This window comes from Ochotona princeps, chromosome 19, assembly GCF_030435755.1.
Source record: "Ochotona princeps isolate mOchPri1 chromosome 19, mOchPri1.hap1, whole genome shotgun sequence".
In the NCBI taxonomy this organism is placed as follows: domain Eukaryota; kingdom Metazoa; phylum Chordata; class Mammalia; order Lagomorpha; family Ochotonidae; genus Ochotona; species Ochotona princeps.
The window spans coordinates 11,326,962-11,348,815 of NC_080850.1; the positions used below are offsets into that span (position 1 = coordinate 11,326,962).

The window sequence follows — 21,854 nt, forward strand, 5'->3', positions numbered from 1 at the left end:
GCGGTGGCCTAGTGGCTAAAGTCCTTGACTTGAACATGCCAAGATCCCATATGGGTTCTGGTTCTAATCTTGGCAGCTACACTTCCCATCCAGCTCCCTGCTTGTGGCCTGGGAAAGCAGTCAAGGATGGCTCAATGCCTTGGGACCCTGCACCTGTGTGGGAGACCTAGAGGAAGTTTCTGGCTCCTGGCTTCAGATCGGCACAGCACTGACCGTTGTGGTCACTTGGGGAGTGAATCATTGGACAGACGATCTTCCTCTCTGTCTCTCCTCCTCTCTATATATCTGACTTTGTGATAAAAATAAAATAAATCTTTAAGAAAAAAGGTAAAACTACAATTAGGTAACTTTTTCATAACATGTCCCTATCATTTCTAGCCAGAATTTTGTGATATTTGAGAAGAATGAATCCACTCACGGTAGATCATGCACTGGTGAACCCCAAGGAAGAAGAGAGGCAACATTCTATCATAACTACCATGCTTCAGTCATACCCTTCGCTGCTTTAAATGTTTCATTAAAATATTATTCCAGTAAGCCCAGAATTCAGGGTGCTACCCCAGCACACACATACTGTCAATACAAGAAAATTAAGGGTCAGTGAAAATGAACAGTATGCCTGATATCTTGCAATCCATAAGCGTTAATCATAATGCCTGTGATTCCAAACTCATTAGGTGACGAAGAAGATTTATCTTTAAGTTCTACATAACACTGTGCTATCAAAAGTTAACTTTTACAATTCTTATCCATCGTTTTAACCTTTTGCTGATAGAGTTGACAAGATTCCATAAGATATATTCCTTCTTTCTGAACTTCACTACACAAACAGTATCTTGTTTCCTATACTTGCCTCTTGGATTATTTTGTTATGAACAATGTAGTAACATTCCTCTAAATTTCTTTAATGTTGTTCCTACGAAAAATTTGAGAACTTAAATAAAGAGCCATGCTTTTTTGTTTTGTTTTCAATATATGTACTTGACCCAATGGCTTACACGTAGTGATCCACACTTGCTACAAGAGTCCCCGATAATGAGATATCTTGGCTCATCTCCCATTTCCCTTTCTAACAAGTCAGCTCCTTTCAAATTTCAAAGCAATCATTTAAGTCACCAGGTCACCAACAATTTCCACTTTTGATGTTGCATGTTTTGTGCACTGACCAAACCACAAGCAATATTCACCTTTCTACTTTCCTTATGCTTCGGCACATTCTGGGAAATGTCTGCCTAATTGCTCGTCCTTGCCTGATTACTGTCAGTGGGTGGTGTGCCTTTGCTGAAATGCAGTATCCAACAGCACAGTTTACCTTATTTTCTTCCATAATCTCCCTCTGACCACCAGAAGCAGGAATGGTAATATTCTAAATTATTATGATTGTTGCAATATCATTTGGGAAGCACAGGATACAAAAAAATGTGTGGATTTCAAGGACAACTATCCAAACCAAGTTTTTTCTGTTTTTCCTCTGTTAGTCTGCTTATACAACTATGGGCCTAAACACAGGGAATGGAAATTCCAGCTTATCATTAGCTACAGGGAAAAAAAACCAAAGCCAAGAACCTGGAGCACATAACAATTTCATATTTGTTTTTCCTTCTTTGGAATTTATAAGGGCAGAACAAGAGTGCCATACGAAAGTATTCAAGTTTGACAGCACTGCCTCCGCAGAAGGAATTCTGACAAGGAGGGACACTGGATTATTTGGTGAGGAAGGTAACAAATCCATTGATTTTTCCCAAACAAATCTTCTTCCTGAAACTGTCCTCCAGAAGACAGGAGGATGACTTACAGTGATGTCCTTATATTTAACATTTATCATGCATGATTCACTCATTTACTAAAAGAATTGCTACATTTAGGCCATGTTCTAGGTAGAATAGAAAGAGAAATGAACAACCATAACACTGTTGCTTATAGGCACATGCTTTTGAGGCATGATGACAATTTGCACAAAATCCAAACATTTTGGGTTTATAGTAACGAGTGTGATTAAAAATGACTAAAGAAGTCATAAAACTGAGGCTCAACCAGGAGATCTGGGATGGTGGGGTAAGAGAGAGTTAAGCTGCCTCATGGAACAGTTAACTGGGGAGACCTCATTGGAAAGAAACAATATGACATCAAAGCAAGTCATGGAGAAATCAACCCTGGGGAAGAATATTACAGAGTAAAATATCTGAGCTGGGATCAGCTACTATTACTCCTAAACAAGAGAACAAGGAACTGGAGCAAAAGAAGTGACAGCCCATGCGTGATCATATAGTCCCAAAGGTTGGGGCTCTGATTGTCCTTCTAACAAAAACTTCCAGAGTCCTACGAGGAGAAAGGGGATATAATTTGATTTCTGATAAATCATATTGGGTACTTGATGTCTTTTTCCACTGAGGGGAAACACAGAGACCGTGTACTATTACGATTTTTTTTGAGTGGTGGAAGCATGGCCAAACAATAAAAGATGGTGTCAAACAGGGAGAATGGTCGTATCAATCCAACTGCTGGATAAATAAATCTAGGGCCTATGGAAACCAGTGAGAAGGTCAACAGGTAACTCAGAACTGTGAATGTCTACATTAATCAGGCATGTGAAAGAGAGGGTTGCGGACGGGAAACATACTGTGAGTATCTACCTAGAGAGATCATTACTACTTGTTCTCAGATGATTTCTGCACCCCCCACCCCCAAAGTCCAGTGCTACCAAAATTTCAGGTTTCTTACAGAAAAAAAAGCCTGGTTTTTAAGGCAATAACCTCAACATACTGGCTAAAGAAACAGTGACTGTTTCAAGTAAAAACATTCATTCACAGTGCATGGTCTAGACTTGTTCATGGATGGAATGAAATTAAGCAACTTCCGTGGCGTAAACTAATACAGACACTCCAGCCAGTAAGAAGGCTCACAGTTCTGCTGGAGATACACTCACCCGTCTGGGCAGCTCCACAGGCAGATCTTATTTCCAAGTAGATGCTCACTGCCTTTGCTTTCTCACTCTTATGCTGCTCCCACAGTCTGTTCCAAGGGTACACCAAGTGGATCTAAAGAAAAGAAAATGCAACATGACTAGTCATTTTCTATGACCCTGAACACTAGGCAGATTGTCATCCATTCGGAAGTGCTTTGGTTCCAGAAAGAAAAGGTAGTGGGTGTGTATGCATACAAACATTGCAACATATTCTTTCAGTCTCATCTTTCTTTAACCTTATTCTCAAATTCAAATATACACAGATATCACCACTGTATCTTACAGGCCCTGGAGACTCTCCATCATCAATCCAACACCTCCTTCATCCTCTCACTCCCTTGCTCTTATTTCGCTCTTGGATAAAAGTTGCTTGTTACTTTTCCACTAGAACATTTCTAAGTAAGTTTCTTTACTTGGCATTTCCACTCATCCTTCAGGTTTGCTCCTCCAATTGGACTTTCCTACCCACTTTAATAGTTCTGCGGATTCCCAAATAATCTTTCAGTTATTTTTTGTTTGTTTGTGTCACTATTTCTTTTTTATGTTTTCTATTTTTATTGTTATTATTATTTTACAGGATTTGGTTTTATAGGTGTAGGGATTCTCCCCTTCACTTTCCTCTCTGCCCTCTCCATTCTCTATTATTTCTCACACTGCACTGCAATTACCTCTTGTCTTGTTGGTGTCCCTTATTACTGTCCAAGTTCTGAGAGCTAAAACCACATTTATTTTTCTCTCTTATCACAACTTTCATTTGATATCATTACATGGGCCTGAATACAGCAAATGTTGAATATTCATTAAATATACATAAAAATTATCTAGCCATAATTTCAAATTACTGTTTAAGGTATATTAGCAAAACCTATGCAATTAAAAAGGCTATCTTAGTTTGAAATTGAAATCATTTCATTAAATTATTTATCCATTATATAATTTTTCTAACTATATCACTCCTTGCCACATTAGTTCAATATGTTATTTCACGGAAGCTTGTACAATTTTTTCAATTACTACACAACTACAAATTTCTTAAGTAGAAAACAGCCCCATCATAGTGGTCAGGTATGGGTGCCAGCATTCAGTAAATAAATTAAAAGAAACACAATGATATGACTTAAAATAATGATACTTTCAACAATTAGGATCTGCTGTTTTCATGTGGGTACTTTAAATTCAAAAGTGTGATTTTTACGCCTTCTTTTAAAGTCATCCTTGATGGTATCTCCTTTGTTTGAGCAGTGCTATTTATTACATTAAAAAATAATCATGGCTTTGGTAGATACACTTGGATCATAACATGTATATGATAAAGGAAGGGATATTTCATAAATTCTTTATTCAACTAGGAGGTTTTAGTCTATGATAAGGCTGTATTTTGTTGTATTTTATGTGTACACTGTGAGCATCAAAACCAAAGAAGCAGTTATTTTACCCCTGTCCCCTAGAGTCATCATTTGCCTGTAAGGATCACAAGAAAGTCCCTGATTTTTCCACAAGAATATCCCTCCCCTACTAATTAGGTTCCCATTCTTTCAGTGTGAAATATGAAACAAGTTGGATCCATTTCATCATAGCAGAGGAAGATATAAACTAAGAACCAAAAATACTTGGCTATGCATCAAAACCCAAGCTTACATTGACTTCTTTAAAATCATTAAAGGAACTATAATAAATTGCACCCTTTGAAATGGAAATTGCCTAACTTCCAAATTCACTTCTCAAGAAGTTTTTTTTCCCCCTGTGGATGACATATTCTCAAAGTGATTCCTCCCAGAGCACGCTTTCCCTTTTCTTTTCCCTCCAGGTTTAAGCCCCATCAAAGCCAGCAAGTTCCATCCCTGTGGGGCTCAGAGGAGAATTGTTTCGCATTGTTACAGGGAGGATTTGTGACTTTAATTATTTTTGCAATTATTTGCTACAATTCAACTGCGATTTTATTCTATAATCACAGTTTCACTCCCTGATCAATTATTTGATGCCTCTTCAAAATAACTTGCTAATCTAACTTTGGGCCCTACACATGATGTTGTTTCCTGTGTGCTCATAGTTTTGATTCTTGTTGGAATACTTCACCAAAGCAATAAACCTTCCCATGGGGCATGCACAGTGCTCAACTTTTCTGTCACAATTTAATTAGCAGAAATTATCAGGAAGATATTTCATAGCACTGTGATGTTTCAGCTCATTTTATATTTACCACCAGAAGACAACAAACAAAAAAATTACATCATGATTAAGCTACTATGTATAACACTTTGCTTCTTTACAGATACAAGGAGGTGATGCCCATTTTCATCTTTGCTTCGAAGGTATTACCTCATTCTGAATGTTTTTCTTTTACCGTTGTTTATTGAGAATGCCCTTGAATGTGTATTTTCATTATCTACCCCTTTATTTCCTAATAGTCAAGTAGTCAATTTATTTTTCCATCTTTAATAATGTAATATATATTTTCGTTTTCCCTTTTTCTCAAGATTTATTTATTTTTATTGCAAAGTCAGATATACAGAGAGGAGGAGAGACAGTGAGAAAGATCTTCCGTCCTATGATTCACTCCCCAAGTGACCTCAACGGCTGATGCTATGCTGATCCAAAGCCAGGAGCATGGAACCTCTTCCACGTCTCCCACACAGGTGCAGAGTCCCAAGGCTTTGGGCTGTCCTCGACTGCTTGCCCAGGCCACAAGCAGGGAGCTGGATAGGAAGTGGAGCTACCAGGCTTAGAACCGGCACCCATATGGGATCCTGGCGTGTTCAAGGCGAGGACTGTAACCACTAAGCCATGGCACCTGGCCCTGTAACATATATTTTCAAGGATAAGAAACTTTTTTTAGTAACTCAGAGGAGATGTTGGCATTGTGGTACAGTGTGTTAGACTTTTGTTTGGAAAAATGATATCCACAGTCTCAGTGACAATTCAAGTCCTGGTGGCTTACAAAACAACCTCCTGGTAATGCATTCTCGAAAGTAATGCACAATGGCCAGTCACTGATTGCTCTCTTTCTCTCTCTCATACCCACCCACACACACACACACGCACACTTTATCTCTTTTTCCTGTGTGTGTGTGTGTGTGCATGTGTGTCACTCTCAGTATGTAAATCTATTAAGCTAGATGAAAATTATTTAAAATAGAAAAATTCACAGGAAATGACACAAGCATGTGTGCTTGCTTTCACACAAGTGAAACATTATATGTAAGTGATGGAGTCCAGTGGACTCTCAAAACATGATTTCTATTTCACCTCCTCAATGTGATCTAGTTCACATGAGGCCCACAGGTAATGCAGTCATTAAGGACAAATAGCTTTTCTAATATTTCATGATTTCTGGGCAACAGTGACAACATAAATTCTATTTATATAATGAACGACATAATGAAAATCCATGGTCATAAGTAAAACAAATTGTAAACTTATATCAACTATGGATGAGACTTAGACTTATAAAGAGAGTGGAAGGCATTTACCCTAACAGTCAACTTGTCAACAGAAATACCTGCATCCTAAACTGCTGAAAATGGGTTGGCCTGCTGGATTGCACATCTTACTGTAGGTCACTGCTAACACAGATCCTGGCAGGCAACTATGATGGTTGAAGATAGAGAGTTGTGAACCAAACATGAAAGATCTGGCTTGAGATTCTGCTGCCTGGCATGGGCTTCACCTAAGCCTGGCTGTTGCAGGCGTTTGGGAGGCAAACAAGGCATGAAAACACTCCATATCCACCTCTCTGTCTGTTCACTTGCTTTTCACCTCTGAAATAAACATACTTAAAAAAGGGAAGAAACTAAAATTTAAAAAGGACATTAGCTATTAAAAAGCAAAATCCCTATTTTTTAGAGGAAAGAAAGCAGGAAATAACTAAGTTAGTGAAAATATTACAGTATCACTATATATAAAATGATACTATATATAGTATTACTATGTTTTATAGTATATATATATATAAATCAATAGAAGATGAAAATGGATAAAACTTAATGGAAGGCAGCATATATTAAAATACACTTTAAGAAGAAACAACCACAGAAAGAAAGCATACTAAAAGGATCACTAGGACCTTCTTGGCTCAACTTTTTGAAAAAAAATTAAATTATCTAGGAATTCTAAGCTACCAAAATATAGCTCCAAAAAAGAGGAAAATGTTAATGAAATATGTGTTAATTGTTGAACAACTTGTTTATTAAAGATCTATCCTGCTAGAAAAACACTATGTCTTTTCTAAGGCAATCCATACAACCATCAAGTTACAAGTAATCACACAACCTAAAGACATTTGTAAAAAACATGAAGAGTAACTTTTTAGCATATATGAATATAATGCATGTTTTGAAATGTACTTTTAACATTTATTAATTTATTTATTTGAAAGGGAGAGAGAGAGAGAGAATATATGAATGATATGAATCTCCCATCCTCTGGTGTAACTCCACTGAAGTCTCCTAAGAGGAGAGCCATCGTCCACTATTTCCCAGGCATGTTACCAGAAAGCTGCTGTTTCAAGTTTAAAGCCCATCCCATTTATACATATCAATACAAATTTTGCCATAAAGTTTCACAACATGGAACCAACTAACACATTAAAGAAACCAGTGGGTGTGGAGCTTTGGTGAAGTAGTGAAGTGATCACTTGGAATAAGCTGCATCTCATAAAGTGGTGCCTGGTTCCTTTTCTCCCTTCACCCCTGAATCCTGCTTCATGCTAATCCACAACCTGCGAGGCAACAGAGTCCAAGTCCTTGGATTTCTGCCACTAATGTGACAGACTCAGACTGAATCCCTGCCTCTTGGCTTTGGCCTGCTAATGCAAGCATTTCAAAAATAAGCCTAACTGAGTCAAGAACAAACATTAAGGCAGAAGGACTTTGTCATTCTCTAAAGCAAATGGTTCATTTACCATGAAACCCAAAGGTTCATTTCAGCCACTGAAAAGTCATGTTTGTTAACAGGAAAGGATGATGAAGAATGCATGCATAAGACATTTATTGAAGTACTACTTTGTGCTTGGCATTATACAAACCATGAAATAATAATGAAATTTTATATGAAAAAAAAGTGACCTGAATGGTAAATCTCTCTTCTCCTCACTCCCACTCTTCTCCCTCTTCTTCTGTCTCTCACTCCTTCCCTCCTTCTCTCTCTATCTCTCCATGCCTTTTAAATAAATGAAAACAATACATGATGGACAAGTAAGGCTTAAGTCAAATAAAGTTCATATACAATATTATGCATTTTTTGTCAATCATTTTTCGAAATATAAAATTGTAAGCCTCCATGTTAATGTTGAAGAAGGAAAAAGCAGATTAGAGCCACAGAGAAAAAAGATCATAATAATATCAAATGTTAATTAAGGAAATGTTCAGTAAAAATGAACTATGCCTATGAAATATGAAATAACATCAGTGAGCAAACTCTTAAGCAGTCAAGGCTTGAAAAGAGCTTATTCCCAGTTACTTCATTATTTTGTTGAAAAGTACTATGATACAATCAAGCAAGATTCAAAAGTAGACATACAGAAACAGGCATAACAAAGTAAATAAATGTTCATATAAAATATAATGTTCCAAAAAATCCCCCAAAATACAATCGAAAAACTGCACACAAAGGAATACTAGACCCATTCCACCAAATAAAAGAAACCAGTATCTCATGTTAGTCATAAAATAGAAGATGAAGTAAGTAACCATGAAATAACAAGCATTACAATAATCAACACCCAATAATAAATGGAAAAACAGGACAACACATGGAAGTACATTTTTTAAAGATCTGTGAAGCATTACAAATAATTTGAACAAAGATGAAGACACAGTGAGTTCTCCAACAACATCAAACAAGGATGATGATATTCCAAGTGCTGCTTTCTTAATTTAACTTGATCGCAATGGAAATATCAAGTAAAAAAATCAAACAAGACTACTCTATGTATGGGGAATTAAATTAATATTTGTAATTGGGAAAGTTTCTAAAAATTAAAAATTTGAGAAAAAACAGACTTTATGTGAAGGGTTTACTGATTAAATTAGGATATTATAGGATCATTAATAAAATATTAACAAAAATACAAAAACAGGAAAAATACAGAAGTTTGTGTAGGATTAAGGATTAATCAAATAGTGAGCAAAATAAAGGTTATTAATTGTGTTATCTAAAAGATGAAAAATACAAGCTACTATAAAAGGGCAAATGACAAAACATGAAATACATTTTGTAATCTATAACACAGAAGGGTAAGATGCCTAACAAGCATAAGTATGCATCTAGAAAACCATCATTAACCCACTTCCAGAATGGGTGATATTTATGAATATCCCATTTGGAAAAAAGTGCAAATGGCTTTTTAAGCACAGGAAAAATGTTCAAATTTAATAAAAACACAAACTGCAATGAAGTATCATTAATTACGTGTCACATTAGTTAACTGCACAAAGTCCTGTAGCAAATTCTGTTGGAATGCTTGCAGGGAAATGATAAAATGTACGTTTGATTTAATAAAATCTCTACATACACCACTGGTGAAAACATTACAAATAATTTTAGATTTCAGCAGAATAATCCAATTACTATGAGTGTGTCTCCCATAAATAACTGTATGTGTGTCAAATGAAATGTGAACTTTGTGCTTTTTTATGATTTATATATATTTATTAGAAAGGCAAAGAGGGAGAGGATAGTGCAGAGAGAGTGAGAAAGCATGTGCCAAGGAGGCTGAGAGAAGGGCAGAGTCTTCCATCAACAGGTTCATTCCCCAAATGGCCATACCTGAAGCCAAGAGCCCAAAATCCATCTTTACTTCCTCTGTGGCGACAAGGACCCCAGGACTTGGGCCATCTTCCACAGCCTTCTCAATCTCAATAGCAGAAAGCTAGATGGGTCACAATGCAAGTGGAACTTGTACCACCACTCAGGAAACACTAGCATTGAAAGAGATAGTTTAATTCACTGTGTCACAATGTTGGTTCTGGTTATCTATTTTAAAACATCCTTCCAGCCCATCCACTCCCACCCTCACCCCCCAAACAAACAAACAAAAAACAGAAACAATACATGTCCATAATGGAAAAAAAAATCTTCATAAAAGATGTTCATCATCTCATAAAATATGAATGGTAATAAAAATGGACATTCTCCAAACTTGTCAACAAAAGCAAAAGAATATGTCTAATGAAGACTTTACATTTCCACCTGCTTGCATAGCACAACAATGCTTATGAACGATGTAAAACAGTGTGACTCCCGATGAAATGAAGAAACAGATTAGATGGGAAGCTAGTGGCAAGGAAATGCTTTCACCAGATTCACTCTGTAATTGTTTTGTTTCAAAAATAATTTGAATGCAATTTTCATCAGAATGATTCGATGAAATCATGAAAACCTACAAACACTAGTTGCCTCACCACTAGTCTAGTCCTCAGTTATTCCATTAAGCCCATTTCATCTAATTAAATAATTTTATTAAACTTTTAACATAATGAATAAAAGGGAAAAGTAGTAGCCCTAGCATCAAATACTGGTATAAAATTCACAAGCCAACTTACATTTAACTGTTCTGGGTATAGATAAATAAGAAATGGTAATTTAAAAAAAATAAATTCATATGAAAATTCTCCCTGCCATTTCTGTTTTGGGGTACATTAACGTATTTTTAGTTTCTTGAGCTCAAAAGGAAAACATATTTCCCTCACTAAAGTAAAAGACAAGAATTGGAATCCCAGTGCAAACCATTTTGAAGTTATATTTGCTTGACAATAACAAACCAGTTTTCTTCTTTGTCATCATCAATCTTGTCTGTGATATATTGTATTTTAAGACCAGGAAGGCAAACTACACTGGAAGAGAAATGTGATAAAAAGCAACCTGCCATTCAAAGCACTAATCCTCTGAACATCTCAACTGACAAGCCATGGATACCAGGATGGGTTTGTCTGCAGCAGACAGAAAAATCACTGGACAGAAACTAAAAGAAAAGAAAAAAGAAAACAAACAAACAAAAAACTTAGAAAAACTATATTCTCACTCTTTGATAGAATTTTCTATCCTAAGTGTTAACAGAGAATGATTCAGTGATATCCAACTACCAACTGATCCCTTTATATCGTATTGCTTAATATAGCTAGTAAAATGTGGGGAACACACTGTCATATACTCTTTGCAATTGGAAAAACAGAGGTTTAAGGAGGCAGGATGGATCTTGCATGGTGGTATACTTTGCTAAGCTCCACCTGCAAAGCTGGCATCCTAAGGACCACAGTTGTAGCCCAGGAGGCTCCTTTTCCTTTCCAGCTCCATGCTGATTAGTCTGCACAAGCAACAGAAAAATGGTTCAAGTGTTTCAAGCCCTGCACACGTGTGGCAGAACAGGATGAAGCTCCTGCTTCCTGGGTTTTGCCTAGCCCCACTATAGTCACTGCAATCACTAGAGGGAAGATCTCTTCCTCTCTCCCTGTACCTTTGTCTCTCAAAATAATTAGTATTTTGTAGGAAAGAAGGTGGCGAAAGCAATGAGAACTGAGATGCATCTTAGACTCCTTCACTGTCCTCTTGATATGATCACAGACACATTATTTTATCCTTATCTTCATTCACAAACAACTCTCTGGGGCATTTAAGCTGAATGATATTGAAAGGGGTTCAATGAAAATAAGCAAGCTTGATACCTAAAGTTCTAAAATTTTAATTAAATATTAGTTGTGTTTTATTCTACACTTAGAGGTTATCTGAATTAATTTAAAAATTGGTAAGACAATAAGATAACATGACTCATCGGAACATATCTTTTCTTTGATACACAGACCCTAATTTAACAGTGGTTCAAGAGAAATCCAATTCTTTAAAAGGATATAGAAGAGAAATAATTCACACTGGTCTAAGGGGCAATTCTATTACTGGAGCCAATATAACAGAGATAATGATTTTGGATAACTGTTCACCCTAACTATCTCAGTTTTCACCAGTCTGTGTTGACTATAAATGCTCTTTGTGTCAATGAGAATGGTATCATATTTTGAAAACAGTGCAAATGTGTCACCTAGAAATATTAGTATGCAATTCTTTAGAAAACAGTGTTGTACCCTATTGTCTTTTATTCACTATGACTTACTTTTGACAATATCTAAAACACTGACTTTGACAAGAAGTATATGTACTTAATTGGCCCAAATGAATAGAAAGCTATCAAGCAATTATCTGCCTGGGATATGGCACAGCAGCCTAGTGGCTAGGGTCCTCGCCTAGCATGTGCCAGGACCCCATATGGACGTAGGCTGTCCTACTTTCATCCAGCTCCCTGCTTGTGGCGTGGGAAAGCAGCAGAGAATGGTCCAAGGTCTTAGTACCCTGCACCCATGTGGAAGACCAGGAAGAAGTTCCTTGCCTCAGATTGGCTCAATTTAAGCTGTTGTGGCCACTTGAGGAGGGAACCAATGGATGCATGACCTATCTTTCCTTCTTTCTGTAAATTTGCCTTTCCAATAAAAATATATAAATCTTAGAAAAAGAAAAATCTGCCAGTTTTTTAAACCTCTGCACATATTTTATTGCCTAAGATATATCACCTTTTCAGTTTGAGTCAGACATGATCCTTGCTTGAATTCTTTTTTTTATTAATTATTTTGCATTATGTGACAGTTTCATAGGCTCTGGGAATCCCCCCACCCCTCCCCATGCCCCTCCTCCCTGGTGGATTCCTCCACCTTGATGCAGTATTACAGTTCAAATTCAATCAAGATTCTTTCCTTGCAAACGTATACCAAGCATAGAGTCCAGCTACTTATTGTCCAGATGGGTTGAACAGTTTCTTGGGGAGACCATTTCTGGTCTGAAGTTAGAGCTGGTAGAATATCATCCCAGTCAATTAAGAGTCCCAATATAACATCAACTTGCTTGAATTCTTAACACTGAATTCTAGAGTGCATATAAACAAAAAAGCAAAATGAACTCTACTGGCTTTTAAACTTACACCAAGATAGATCCAGAAGCACTTTCCATGCCCTCCAAGCTTTGATAGCTCTGACTTCATTTTTTGTTCACCTTTTACATCGGAACATTCTTTCTGATGTCATACCAGCTATCTTGCAACATACAGACATCAGTGTGGATAGCCTGTCCTTTTCTGATCACATCAGCATAACTTTATTTCATTTTCCTTTTGGAAATATAGGACCACAAATTGTACACTTGATCTTGGACAAAAGGTCACGAAGCGATGGTCCCCAAATTCTATGAGCAGTCTTTTTTACTTGAAACATTAGATGGAAATCAAATTCTGGTTGAGCTCTTTAATTGAAGAGTTGCCATTTAAAATGGACTTCTCCATAGTTACTATTCTAATAACCCAACCAATATAAAAAGATATTAACTCAGTTAAGGTATTGCATATTACATCTCTAAGTCTTCATTATACCTCCAGCAAATTTTGTTACTGATGTATCCAATGATTTGTTGTCTATTAAAATCTACATTATGGATGTTCTAACACGCGAAATACATAATAGCACAAAATAGGTAGAGAGTAAAAATTTAGTGCAACAACGCACTTCAAAGTTTTACTAAATGCTAAAGAGAGATGAGAGAAGAAGTTAAAGTGTTCTGAAAACTATACTGATATTACTGCACATAAAACAACTATACACAGGATTAACAAAAGGAAGGGACTTTGACTTCTTGTCATTATAATTCCTTTCTGTACCTGTTACACTGGCATCTACTACATGATGTGTCAGAAGCAGCACCATGCTATGCAATCTCCATACTACTAAAACTCTACACTTGGCTGGTGAGGTTACTGTGGACCACCCACACAATGTTTATTTATAAAAAGTTTCAACGACCTCTACAACTCTAAACGTTAAAATTTTATAAAGCAGGAGGAATTAATTTACAATATTTAAATTTCTTTGAGAATGTATGCACTTACAGAATTTTTTGAGTAAAAATAGGTTGGCATATTTGGGATAAAAGCTAACACTACAGTATACATTTAAGATGAATTTCTGTTTTAAAAAATCTTGAAACATCAAAGCTTGTGTAGTCTATTTTTTGCACATGTATTTCAACCCCCTAGAGCAATAGACATGTTTTTAATGACTCAAAAAGTAGAAACTGCCAATTTGTTTTTTCCTGAAATAATTAAATCTTTAATTAATTTCACATATAGTTAGTAATAACCAGCATCCTAGTTTTGAACTTTCAAGTATTCGTCAGTTTGCTTTCAGCATGCTTCTGTGCTTAGTGGAGCTACTTCAGTTTCCTGATAAGTTTGGAAACAGCTCTCCAACTTTCACTTCTTAAAAAAAAAAAATAACACATATTCAAAATGATGTGAGGAACTGTTGAGTCAAGAGATACAAATTATGTGAAACCATAAAGTGGCATAATTGAGCAAGGCAATTTTGGTGAGAAACTAAAAAGGAGGGGGAAATAATGTAAATGTGATTATTTCTAATTAGAAACAATGAGTAACCAAATCAAATTACACAATGAGGATTTGATTTAGATCCCTGGAGGAAAGCAATACTTGCATTGGCATTCCTCTCTAGTTTTCCCTTTCCTCTTATTACTTCTCAAGGCTTTCTTAGACGTTTAATTATAATGAAGATACTTGATAGCACAGATCTGTAGAAGAGTTCACATGTACATTCACATTCTTTTAATATGTTGCTCACCCAAAACATCTTGCGTGCTGAAACTGTGTCACAGAAAAAGACACCAACATTTGACAGGTTCATTCCCTAATGCTTCTGTACAAACCGCAGATACGTAAATACTGTGCAAGCTAGGAATAAGTTCTGGGGACTTGTGATAAGTAGCTAAGAAATCATGGATAAATCATTTAAGCACCCAGCACCTTATTAAGACATATGTTAGAGGCATGGATCAGAGAAATTTTCAGGAAAAAAAATGCTGAGAGTTTTTTTTTTTCCTGTATGCTTCAAGTAGAAGTAGGTAAGAAATGCAAGGCTTTACTAAATTAGAGACTTCATACACAATAAGACAGAGGAGGGCATTGTTGATTCCAATAATTTAAGATGTATTTTAGACTTGTTTTCTGGCTTTTTCTCAGCCTTACTCCCATTCGGGCTATGGAGTCTCAATGTTCTCAACTGAAATCAACATAGTCTCACTCCTAGAGTGGCTCCCTTAATCCTCCATAGACCTTCTTCACCTTCCTATCCACCTTTATTTTTCCATGCAATACCATCCCCTGTCATTACACTGTGTCTCTATTACCCACTTGTTTAGTGTCCCTTTGGCTGTGGAGCTGGAGTTCCTGGAATCATGCATGCTCTGTATGCCATATTCCTACTGCTTAGAGCAGTGCCTCTGTCTTACCAATAAGTACTTCAAACATTTTCAGCCATGTCCTTCGTATATTCTGTTCTTATGGCCTTTTATACATCCAGGACTGCTTACATATAAAATACAGGCCTTATTTTTTGCCTTCTAAACATGAGGCTTGGGAGTATCACAGAAATATCATCCAATTTTCTGTTATATGAGGGAGTTTGCTTAATATCATAATGCTCATTTTCATATAACTACAGCTCAAATGCCCACCTGTAAGAGTGGAAGACAGTCTCTGTAGACCAGGCTTTTTTGAATTCTCTCTTGAAGAGTTTATCACAATTAGAAGCCAATAATGGGGAAAATGACAATAAAATAATCTACACATGACCTTCAAACATGGAAATTCTATTTTCTATTACTTATTCACACAAGTGGAAAAACCACTGTTGTCATTACATTGTAATTGCAATATATGAGAAGTTTTCTACTATTACAACACAATAGCATTTCTTGGTTGAAAATACTATAATAGAGTTGTTAATTAAGCATGTATTTTTTGAGTAAATAATTTTATTTTTTTTTTCATTTTTTTTTTAAGATTTTTATTCGTTTTTTTTTTTATTACAGCCAGATACACACAGAGGAGGAGAGACAGAGAGGAAGTTCTTCCGTCCGATGTTTCACTCCCCAAGTGAGCCGCAACGGGCCGGTGCGTGCCGATCCGAAGCTGGGAACCTGGAACCTCTTCCTCCGGGTCTCCCACGCAGGTGCAGTGTCCCAATGCATTGGGCCGTCCTCAACTGCTTTCCCAGGCCACAAGCAGGGAGCTGGATGGGAAGTGGAGCTGCCGGGATTAGAACCAGCGCCCATATGGGATCCCGGGGCTTTCAAGGCGAGGACTTTAGCCGCTAGGCCACGCCGCCGGGCCCGAGTAAATAATTTTAGGTGGTGCTTTATACTGACCAACTCTAGCAAAATTCAACATTTTATGAGATTTCTTAGATATTTTGCAGCATTGAAAACTTTTCGTGCTTCAATAATACAGTTTATTTCCTCAACACTTTGTCAATTTCTCCACACAATTTTCCTTGACTTCAGTTTGCAAAAACACTGATTTAGAGGGTATTTCCTGTAAGATAGGGATTACTTTTTATTTACTGTTTAAGAAATTATATCTATTCCAGTGTTGCAAATACGTAAACAATTGCTGAATAGGTACACATTTTAACAGTTATCAGATTATACTACCTAGACTTAAGGGAATGTCAACCAGTTAAAAGCCTAGAGAGAGAATGACATGAATATGCATTTGATAGAGAGGTGTCAGCAGTTATTTTTTAGGCCAATCCCTGTAAACTCTGAGTTTAGTCTGCCCAGGCAGACAAGAAGATACGTCTTTCCTGCTAAATCAGTTGTAGGAGCTGAAGACAGAAGAGATATTTTTAACACAGGCCATTCCTCTATAAAACTACCTAACAACAACAGCGCAGTTTATGTAGATTTGGTTGGTATGTGTCAAAGCATCTATTCATATGCATAATTAGTGCTGAATCAGGATGCAGGTTTGACTTTGGGACAAGAGAGTAACATTTAGAGCTTCATGCAGAATAGAATTATTCTCAAGCAGCTTAGTTTTCATTTGTTAAGCTGGAAAAACTTTGCTTTGATTACTTATAATAGTTTTCTATTCAACAGAAAACCAAATTAGTACATTGATTCATTATGTTATATAAACTTAACAGACTCTGTCAAACCAATATTCTTTTAAATGGCTCAAGGTATAAGCAATAGGTAGAATCTTTAATCTCAGCAAAACGACAAGGTTTGTGAAAGCTGTAATAACAGCAATGAGAGCAACTTTAATTTATTAACCATGTTCTATATTCTAGGAACCAATTTAATTGATTTGTAGGGGTAAACCCTTAGTCTTACAGTTAAGACACTGATTGTAGTTGCCCAGATGCCAGACTGGGCTCCAACACTGGCTGCTGACTTCAGCTTCCTTCTAAGGCAGTTACTGAGTTGCTTCCACTCACGCAGGAGACCAGGATTGGGTTCTTGGTTTTAGACTATTCTGGCCCTGGGCCCTGCCTGCAGCTGGGAAGTAGTCACTGAATGTGAGCTCTCTGTTTCCTAAAAAATCAAAAAAACAAAGCAAACAAAACAAAAACAAACAGCCCAAAAAACAATAAACACACACACACACACACACACACACACACACACACACACACACACACAGAGGCAGCATTATGGCTTGGCAGTTTAGGCTTCCGCCTGTGATACTGGCATCTCTTCATATCCTGGCTGCACCAAATCCCATTTAGCTTTCTGCAAATGCACATGGAAAGTAGTGTAAGGTGATTCAATTACTTGGTTGCCATTATGCATTTGGGAAACCTAAGAAAAGTTTCTGCCTCCTGGGTTTGCTTTGGCTGTGACAGGAATTTGGGGAGTGAACCAAAAAAGAGACAAATTCATTCTCTTTCTTGTTTCTTTGTAACCATGTCTTTCAAATAAATAAATCTTAAACAGTGAATATGCAAATGAAAACTTTCATGTATGCTAATCATTACTTAAAATCAACTCAAACTCTTTTGAGAAAGAAGAAAACGAAGACCTAGAACACTTTGATGAGTTGCACACATGTGATTGAAGCCCAGGTTTCGTTTTTTTCTGACTCTCTAAAGCCTGCATACTTGTTGGCTAAAATGGGCGCACTTTAAAAAGACAGAAGGCATTGAATTGGCGAGAAGTTGCATACAACATCACAGAAGTATTTCAGAGGTATTTCACAGACATCTCTCTTGGTTCCTTAACTAGGACAACTCATAGCACAAAAGTAAAGACCAAAAGCCTAAGAGGCAGCCTCCAAGGGCTTCTTTGTCCTTTTCATCTTTTGGGGTTGGACTGTAGGAGCCCACTTCATTTAATTTTTGTACTGATTTTTCAAGTTAAAAACAATAACTGAGTTGTGTCAATATTGTCTCACACATCACCAAATTCAGTTCCTGCTACCTTCCAGACATGCACACAACCAACTCTCCCTACAGCTTCCACTGTTTCCATCCTGGGGCACCCGTAGTCACTGTGACTCTAACAACTTAAACAAACCCTGTAAGTGCTTGCATTATTGCTGCCATTCAACAAACCAATCTCAATTTTAGGAAAAATTTGTAAACAAATACAGCTTCCACAAAGGGATAGCACAGTCACATTTCACTAGTTTCTTTGCTTTAAACATCTCGCGTAACTTCCGCTGTCAAGAGCAGCACTCTCTTCTGAGAGCATTCTTCAAAACGGGTAAAGTTCACTACCCATAATTCCTGAGGTCTTTATACACATGTGTCTTCTCAATGTGGCCTCCAACACCACTGCTCTCAAAATTAACCATTGTTGTTGTCCACTCAAGCAAATGCTATCCCTTCTTTATTTTTCCTTGGCATTGATCGCCATAATTCACATTGTATGTTTCACTGATCTGCTTAATTTCCTACTAGGAGGAAATTTGTGAGAAAGCATGATGTTTGTCTGTTTGGTTCACAGGTGTACCCACATCAACACCACACAAGAGAGGGTCTATCTCAAAGCAGAGGTTTAGTTCACATGTTTCAAGGAGAATGACAGAACAAATTGATATAACACAAAATCCATTACACTAAAAATATTTAGATTTGAATTAATTCATAAATAGGTTTTATGCATCTCTTTAATATTTCAATTAAATATACAATCTGAAGTCTTTCATTTACCTCTTGCAGGCAGTGGATTATTGCAAACGTGCCAGATGTCAAAGTCTAAGGGTGTCAACATGAATCGTATGTGTCATATAAACCCCATGGCTCCTGACTCATGGTGTAGCCTCTCAGAGGCTTTATGAAGAGAAAACATCTATGAAGAGCACAAAGTTGAATCCTTTGGCATTCTTTGAATAACTTTAATTCAGAGCAATGAATGATTAGAATAACTGCCACAGTTAGGATGTAATAAAGTGCATGAGTATGACAACTCTTTGAACTGAAATATGACTAAATCTCTTTTTGAAGAAACAGACTGAATGGGGACTTAAGTTTGCATGCAATGCATACATTAATTTTGAAAAGCTAAAGTACCCAAAAATACAGGCTTTCTCATATATTTACAAGCAATTGAGTGTCGGTCATATACAGGCTCACAAACACACAGGCTCATCCACACATGAACACTGTACTACTACAATAGATAGATATTAAAACTATATAGACACATGCATACATGTTTATATACATGGATTATGCACAATGCAAGAAAGCAATAAAACAGCTTATAGGAATCTCAGGGTAAGCTTTTAATTTTATTTTTAAAAATTATTTATATTTGAAAGGCAAAGAGATAGTGAAAAAGACAGAGCAAAACAGAAAGGTATAATCTACTGGTTCACTCTCCAATAGCCTGTAACAAATAAAGGACTCAACTGAGTCTCCCACTTGGGCAGCACAGACCAAAGTACTTAAATCGCTGCTTCCCAGGGTATGCATTAGAGAATGAAATTTGAGGTAGAGGAAGGACTTCAACTTTGGTAAAACATATAGGTGATCTAAGTGGCTCTTTCACCTCTGGCCAAGTGCCCAATCTTCACAGGGTAACTTTTTTATAGGAATCCCTAATATAGACCAGTGTTGGTATGTATTGAGTTAAGCCACTACTGACAATGCCAGCATGCCATACGCACACTGGTTTAAGACCCAACTGTTCAATTGCAGACCAGTTTCCTCCTTAGGGTCTGTGAAAATGGAGTATGGCCCAAGTATCTGATGATCCTCTCACTCTGACTTTGGCCTGGCCCAGTATAGTCACTGCAGATTTGTAGGGAATGAACCAGCGGAGGGAAGGTTTCTGTGTCTCTCGACCTTTTTATCTCTCACTCTGCCTTTGAAACAAATAAAAAGAAGAGTTTTTTTTTTTAAATTACTAAATCTTAAAAAAACCCCAAAAATACAAGAAGCACTTCATGAAAAATTCTGTCCATCTGGCTTAGGAAACTTAAGAAATAAAAAGGTGGCCTGATGATTGAAAACAGGGAAAGAATCTTAAAACCAGATTTGTAGACTTATTGTCAAGTTGCTTCCTCATGGTTCAAAACTCATACAATGACAGTTCTCTCGGAGGAGGAAACAGTTTCAAGCATTCCTTTGGAGTGGCAGACTAATAGGATTAATTTCCAAACACCCCATCTTCTCCCAGATATAAAAACCACGGATACATTTTTAAAAAAGAATATGTTGAATGATTACTTTAAAAACATTTATATTTACCTGAAAGGCAGATTTTACAGAGACAGAAGGAGAGACATAGAGACAGGTGTCTTCTCTCCACTGGCTCATTCCCCACATGGCCACAAGAGCCAACCAGGAGCTTCTTCCAGGTTTCCCACTCCAAGGACTTGAACCATCCTCTATTACTTTTCCATTCTATAAGCATGGTGCTAGATATGAAATGGAGCGGCTGGGACACAATCAGTCACTCTTATGGGATGGCAACAAACAGCTGGAGAAGTACTCTCCTACATCATAGTGCAGGCCCATCAACAAATTCTTTGCACACGTATCTGATTAAGGATACTTTTGTTGATCACACACTTTGGCTGTTGTGAACAGTGCCATTGTGTACATAGTAAATGAAGTACATTTGTGTTACTATGTGTTCACATCGTTTAGATTTATGCTCAGTGGTGGGATCGACAATGAACTGTTAACATTTTATTAAACTTTCAAGTTAGAGAAGTCATTAAGCCTTTGCTTACAGTGTAAAATGAAAGTATAGCTAAAACATAAATCATTCAACCTATTCTTTTCTCTATAAAACAGGAAAAAACATGTTTCAAGCTTTATAAGCAATGACTAGAAATATTCAAAGAGAAATAAATAGGAATAGCACAGATTCTGTTAGTTACAACCACTCCAAGTGACACAGCTCTACTTACTGACGTGGGAGTTAAGGTTGTTCATCATACTGTCTCCTGTAGCCATCTATACTTATACAAACCCACACATATGATCTATTTCTTTTAAATACAGCCACTTCAAAAAGTTGTTTAGTGACTCAGAATTTTGTATCATATCCCAAGGGGCTTTCCTGTAATTACTGCAATTGAACTTTGTGTAAGACTACCTCATAGAATTGGTGTCAATCTGGAAATACAAAATTTTCCTGTTATGTGTTTAGGAAAGGGAAGGAACAAGTGAAACTAAATAAAATATTGTGAATGCAAAAGTGACTATATTTCTACTTATATCCACTCAAATTTTACCTCTGACTCACCAAGCTGGGACAAGCATTGGGCCAAGCCCTTAAAATGCCAGTGAAGATGCTTGTATCCATGATGGAGTGCTGGGGCAAGGTCTTGGCTCAGCCTGATACTCTAGCTTCCTGCTAAAGAGCCCCTGGGAAGACAGGGTTTTGATGACTTCCAGTACAGCCAAATTGAGTTCCTGGCTTAGTCCAGCTCCATCTGTTGTGATTAAATGTACCATGTCTGCCTACATAGTTCTCTCCCTCAAACTCTCAAAAATAATTATGTAAGAAAATCAATAAAATGCCAACCTCAAGATAGATACCTCTT

The 21,854-nt window shown here is 36.9% G+C and overlaps 1 long non-coding RNA gene across 1 annotated transcript in view; it reads right to left on the reverse strand.

Annotated features, from left to right (window-relative positions):
- Nucleotides 1–2,924: 2,924 nt before the first annotated feature.
- The window catches only part of LOC131482620 (uncharacterized), a 140,380-nt gene continuing 121,450 nt past the window's right edge, over nt 2,925–21,854 (reverse strand). The window contains exon 3 of the long non-coding RNA XR_009247168.1: nt 2,925–3,038. This is a non-coding gene — a long non-coding RNA (uncharacterized LOC131482620). The remainder of the gene's footprint in view (nt 3,039–21,854) is intronic.